General features: G+C 26.4%; 1 long non-coding RNA gene across 1 annotated transcript; it reads left to right on the forward strand.

Moving 5' to 3' along the window:
• The first annotated feature begins 825 nt into the window (after nt 1-825).
• On the forward strand, nt 826-1,705 carry LOC136085096 (uncharacterized). Its single transcript, XR_010641076.1, has 3 exons — nt 826-1,090; nt 1,290-1,370; nt 1,564-1,705. It is a non-coding gene; the product is annotated as an uncharacterized LOC136085096 (long non-coding RNA).
• Nucleotides 1,706-7,094: the final 5,389 nt, after the last annotated feature.

The following is a 7,094-nucleotide window of genomic DNA, read 5'->3' on the forward strand; positions in this document are numbered from 1 at the left end:
ATTTTTTTTTGCATTTCTTTTTTAAGGTATTTGTAGGCTTTACTTGACATTCCTTTACTGATACCTGCTGTGTTGTGACATATTTTAAAAAGAACTTAACTGATGTTAATGCAGTTTTTATGTCGTTAACTATAAGCAATGACATTGCTGATCAGGAGTCAAACTTAAGATGTTATTTATAGATAAATTTGTCTTTAATTTTTCATATCAAGTTATTGTGTTGTACCTCAATGAATGGCGAAGTTCTGAATGGTGAAATTTTGAAATAACGAAATTTTTAATGCATAGAAAAGTTGATACTTTTACTTTGTAAAATAATTTTGTTTGATAATATCAGTTAGTATTTATAAGTAATAATTTTTTTTTTCTTTATTTATAAATAGATGTTTAAATCAAAGTTTATATACCATTAATTTGATGGTATATAAATCAAGATTATTTATAACACTCTTAAATTTTAATGATTAAAATTAAAGAGTGTTAATAATAATCTTGATTTTATTAATACTATTAATATGAAGAATTTTTGTCAAAATAAATCTAAGTATATTGATAATGCAGACATGTAGTTAAAGTTAAAAAGTTTGGTGCACAGTGATTAATGAAGTACATAGAGTTCAGGTATTTATAAAATCTGATTTTTTAAATTTATTTTTAAAAAAATTTAATAATAAATTCTGTTAATAATTTATTTAGAGTTCGTCCTAATAAATGCACACCTTTGCAGCCGTTGAAAAACCTAACCAGTGGAACTGACTCTTGCACTCTTTGGAATGCTTTTACAGCTTTGTTTCTTTAACCGCTGAATGTTAAAAAAGTGAGCCACTATCTCCGATTTGTTCTCCACCATTAGTTCCAATGCATATATCTACCCCAGTTTCTTCTAAACAACATGTTGATAAAAACCAATCACAAATTTCACCTCCTAACATTTCAAATTTTTGTAAACCTTTGAAAGGCAAATTGTTCGCATCAGCTTCAGTTGGTCCAAAAAAAGCACGAGCAAATAGTAATTGCATTTAACAGGTGTTAAGCAATGCCAAGGATGCAAATGCTTATGACAGTGCACATTCTGATCCAAAATGCCAAAGTAACTGTTTATTTAATTTGTGATACATCTCTCTCTCTCTCTCTATTTATATATATATATATATATATATATATATATATATATATGTATATATATATATATATATGATATATATATATATATATAATATATATATTATATATATATATATATAATATATATATTTATATATATAATATGTATATATAAATTTTTATAGGGGCTGTTGAATACAAGAAATTTAATAATGCTATGGATACAAATGATTGTGACAGTGCACATCCTGATCCAAAATGCCAAAGTAACTTTTTATTTAATTAGTAAAAACATAATAAGGTATACTCTTCCGGCTAGAAATCTATATCGGCTGGAGGTGCATACGCTTCATTAATTGCACCATCAATAACTATGTCACCTTTAATAAAAGTTGTTCATCAGTAACCTAACTACTCTATGATTCATATGTCAAAATTTAATTTTATGCTATTTTTTAGATGCTGCACATGAATTACGAAGACCAATGCCCAGAAAACATCGGATGTTTAGCCAATCTAATTTATTTGATGATTCAACAGATTCAAATTAATTTATTTTAAAAATATATTTAATTTTGATTTATATGTGTATATTTTAATTGCCTAATCCTGTTTTCGTATCTTACATGGTAACGTTTATACATCGAAATTTAACTTAAGTTTAACTTTCAACTTACAAACAAATTTTTGACTAACTGATTTCAGTTGCTTACTTATGTCACTATTATAAAAAACAATTTCAAAATGTTATTACTTAAGTAATAAGTTTTAAAATTGATTTTTATAACAGAAAACAATGGAAAAATTCATACTTAGTAATAAAATTTTATATTACTAAAGTAATAATGTTTTTAAATTATTTTTTATAATAGGTAATATGTTAATTTTTTATTTATAAATAGTTATTAATAAAAATACCTAAGTTTAGGAATTGAAATATAAAAGGGAAGAGACAGGACTGCAAGGCGAAATTCTAAAGATCCTAAAGGTATAAGTATTTTGTGAAATGTTGTTTTAATTGTTATTCGAAGTCATTACTATTTTTTAAAATGCTTTATATAACAATGTCCGTATGTAGTTATGTAGGAATCCTTGGTATGAATATTTCCAATATTTTATGTAAATTCTTGATGGGTGCATTTAGCAATTAAGGATGCATTAGGTCAATTTATTTAGGTGCTTTTGAACGTGATAATTCAAAACAATTGTAAGTATTATATTTCTAAGTAAAACAATTTTTGTTAATAAAGTAATGTTTTTAAATTTTTTTTTTTATAATAGGTTATATGCTAATTTTTTATTTATAAATAGTTATTAATTTAGATGTAAAAAAACTTTGGGATTTGAATAAAAGAGAAGAGGCAGGGTTGCAAGGCGAATTTCTAAAGATCCTAAAGGTATAATTATTTTGTGAAATGTTGTTTCAATTGTTTATTTGAAATCATTATTATTTTTTAAAATGCTATATATAACAATATCCCTATGTATTTATGTATTTGTATTTAAGAATCCTTGGTAATAATATTTCCAATGTTTTCTATAAATTCTTGATGGGTGCATTTAGCCATTAAAGCTGCATAAAGTCAACTTATTTAGGTGTTTTGAATGTGATAATACGCTTTAAAAGCTTGTATTTTTTCCATAAGTAATAAAATTGGTAGTGCATATATAGTTTGTAATATATATATATATATATGTATATATATATATATATATATATAATATATATATATATATATATATATATATATATATATATATATACACATAGATATATATTTAATTGTTATAGGGGCTGTTGAATGCAATAAATTAAACAATGTTAAAGATATATTTTGAACGATGCACATCCTGATCCAAAAATCCCAAGTAACTTTTTAATTAATTAGAAATGTATTAATTTTTATATTAGAAATATAAAATAATTGCTTTGTTCTCTGAAATTGAAAGTAGAAACTACGTTGATTTCTACGTTTCTAAGTTGAAATCTACTTTGCGAATTATATTATTTTACTATAACACATATCAATAATACATTTACATATATTATTGATATGTGAAAATTTAATTTTTTAGATGCACACTGTGAATTGTCAGTAAACAAAAAATGTTGGAAGTTCACCCGATCAAATTTATTTGATGATTCAACTGATCCAGATTTATTTATTTAAATAGAATATATAATTTTATTTTATATTTGTGCTTTAAATATACTTCAGTTAGTTTATCCTTTTTTCCGTAGTTATCTTACATGATATATTAACTCTTACATTAAACTGATTTTGATATTATTCCAATTTATGTTTTTGTGTAAAGATTTGTTTACGATAGTTCATCGTCTGGTCGAGCATTTGTGGCTTTTTTTAATCCTCGGGCCTAGATCAGCTGCTGACATTAGACCGCCATCCTTCGTTTCCTTACTGAATCGCGTCGGGGCGAGATCGGCCAGCCGATGATATAAGCGGTATCGCGTCGGCTTAATATCGGTCAGCCTATGCATCGCGATAGTTTGGGGGGCTAGCCGATGTCGGACCGACATCGATCCGTACGGACAAAAACGATGGCGGTCCGATGTCGGCAGCCGAGCTCGGCCCGACATCGGCTTTAACACAGGGTGTGTTCAAAAGCTGAATTTTTGATCATTTGATATTGTTTATCGCTGAGATCAGTTTTCATTTTTTAACGCAAGAGCTTTCTCTACACTCATATTAATGGGAAAGCTTTTATCCAAAGTCTCTAAAACATTAGAAATATTGTTTTTTTTAATGGAGGCTTTTTTTTTTCTCCAGCAGCATTTGCACTTTTTGCAGAAGCTAAAAATAGAGCTTCAGGATGTTCTGTGGCTAGTTTTTTTATTTTTTTTTTCTTTTGCTTCGCTCTCCAAGAACACTTGATTGTTTGTGGGGCCTTCCAGAGCCAAAATGGCTATTTTTATTGCTCATAAGATTTTTTTGAAGCCAACGATTTTTATTTTGTATAAATGTATCATAATTTCGTCCACATTGTTTTAGTTTTTTCTTCACCTTTGAAATAAATATAACTAAAGCAACCTTTACTTTATTTAAGTTTGCTTTGCAAATTTCTTCAGTATTTTTTATTTCGTTAAGTAAATCCTTCCATAATCTTAATTTATCCACTCCTAATCTACGTATATTTGGGATAAGATCTAATCTTTTCATTGCTATTGTTTTTAAGAACCATCAATATAATAAAACTAATATATCAGAAACATTTTAAATTACATTATATATTCTTTTACTTTACACTATTTAAAATTTTATTTTGTTATGGCTTTAACAATTGCCACATTGTTACATCCTGTAAAAACACTATATTACTAAGTTAACTTTATATTACAGGAAATAATAATGTTGCTCAGTTAAGCTTTTTCAAACATGTTGTACTTAACGAATAATAAATCGTTCTTTAATATTGTCAATAAATATTTTAACAAACTTTTAAATAGTATATAGTGACAAAAGCACGTTTTTAAAACTATATTTAATATTTATGATTTAAAAACTATATTAGAGCAGGTAATACAAGTAAAAAATTAAAATTTAAGTTTCCCGCCATTTTCATTTGTTTGATTATAACAAATACTTTCAAAAATGGCGGAAAACAAGGTTTTTAAGTGTTTTACAACATTTGTATTTCTTTTATAACTTCCAATACCGCAGGAGACCGCAGTAATCCTTTTATATTTTAAAAGTGGAAATGTTAATTAACTAGAAAAAAAATATATATTTTTGGAACTCGGTGGAACATTTTTTTAGCTGATATATAAACCAAAAAAATACAATTACTTGCTGCCTTTTTTTAAAAAAAAGTCTTTAAACTTAAACAAAAAAATCAGACTTTTTTTTTCTTTTTAGTAAATTTGAAATATATAGAGCCAAAAGATTATCTTCAAAATAAATATAAACTTTTATTTAAATTAAAACTACTCTTTCTTAGTTAAATAAAAATCTTACATTTTTCAGATTTTTTTGAAAATAATAACAAATTTTTTCACTTCTTTTTTCTATAAAATACAAAATAAAACTTTTATTAAAAAATTATTTATACTTTTGAAATAAAAAATTATTGCAATTTAATATTATTTAAAAAAGGGCACTTAATTTAGAGAAAAGTTGGGAGGGGTTTATTACCATTTTTTTGTTGTTTTGAGTCACTGTGCGACGTTTGGACGTACAATACACGTACATTGTACGTACTTGTGCCCGCTGGGTAAATAGTGCATGTTTTCTTTCAAAACGCATACACCAATGATTTCGTAGTAGCCCAAACATAAGCAATTGATCTGGTAAATGCACAATCTTTGAAATAAAATATTCTTATAGATAAATCTGAGCAAAGTTTTTGTTGTACGTGACTGTTAAACATTTTAAAAAGTTTGCAGTATTTTCATTTGCCATTGATGACAAACAAAGCAATGTAATTTTAAGAAGAATAATGAAACTTATCCATTTAGGGTCATCTTCTGAATTATAGTCACCTATAATAAATGGCAATACAGCAATTAGAGTCAATGTGAATGAAGTGAAGGCAAAAAATAAACTATCTGGATGTAATTGCAAAAGCTCATGGTCTTTGACATATGAGCCATAAATAAATCAGTCATAGTAACTCCTTGATCTAACTTTCTGTTATTTTTATCAAATATAAATTCCATTTCTGGCAATTGTAAAAGCATTTGTAACTGGTTTACAAAAGGCACAAAATATATAAGAGCTTCTTTTTCTGAGTCACAAACACCAAAATTTACAGATTCAGGTTAATTATAACCAAGTTCTTTAGCAAAAATTGCTTCTTGCAAGTAAGTTGTGTGCGAGCCATAAAAAACTTTGGCATAAAACAACTTTGTAGCTAGTTATTTAGTTCACCTATTTCTGTTTCCAACCTTTGCTTTATACTTAAAATTTTATGATGCTATAGCTCTTTAGTTCGCAAAACAATGTCATTAAGGGCTGATGAAGTGAACCTGTGACGATATTTTAATTTAAACAACATGGCACCATCGAATTTTCTTTTGTTCAACTGTTTATCCCCACAATCATCTTCGATAATTTTTGGAGAGCAGAAACTTTCAATATCAATTTTTTCCATTTTGAGCACTGAAGCATGATTTCTTTTGCAGTAACTTTCAAAAAAAAAAGATTTTTAAACAAAGTACCGAAAACATTACATTATAGTTGAAAATTTGTTGCATCTCGGTGACGCCTTATCATATGCGTAAGTAACTGCTGACGTGTGTAGGCAAAATAAGGGTGCATACTGCAATGATGCATCATTATTGTTTTCATGGCAACTAAAATAGTTAAAAATAAAGTTAATTTAAATCACACCATAAAAAGTCTGAATAACAGCTTCAGAAAAACCATAGTGCTGAAGCCACAATTTTAAATCATCGACTGTATCATTTTCCTTAAGGTAATTTTTATCTACATCCATCTATAATATACAAAATTAAACTAACCAATAAAAAAAAATAATAATTTAGCTATACAAAATTCAAGACTATCTCTTATTATCTCTATAATCAAACATATGCATATGTCTGATATATCATAGAAATATATTAAAAAATAGTTTTCCCGCCGTAAAAAATACTCGCGAAGGCGAAACTATGCGTTATATGTTACAAAAATATTTTGCATAAATTATCTATTTATAAACGTGTTTAGTTTCTATACACAAATTTAGTTACAAAATATTTTTCAACAAATTTATGTTAAAATCTAATGTCTATTCATATGTTGCGAATATTATTTAAATTCATAAAAACTTATTTTTTTGAATTTAAATAGTATTCGTAAGAAAAGTATTTAGTTCCATCTAGCTTTAAAAATACATCTCATCGTTTATTTGATTTAAAATTAAATAAAAATATAGCAATACTGCTTATAACGCTAGAAATTCTAAAAAGTCAAAATTTTCGAAATGTGACCCTGCCTTTTTTTTATGTTGAATTTCATTTGTTGCATGTT

Source organism: Hydra vulgaris, chromosome 09 (genome assembly GCF_038396675.1).
Source record: "Hydra vulgaris chromosome 09, alternate assembly HydraT2T_AEP".
NCBI classification, from domain to species: domain Eukaryota; kingdom Metazoa; phylum Cnidaria; class Hydrozoa; order Anthoathecata; family Hydridae; genus Hydra; species Hydra vulgaris.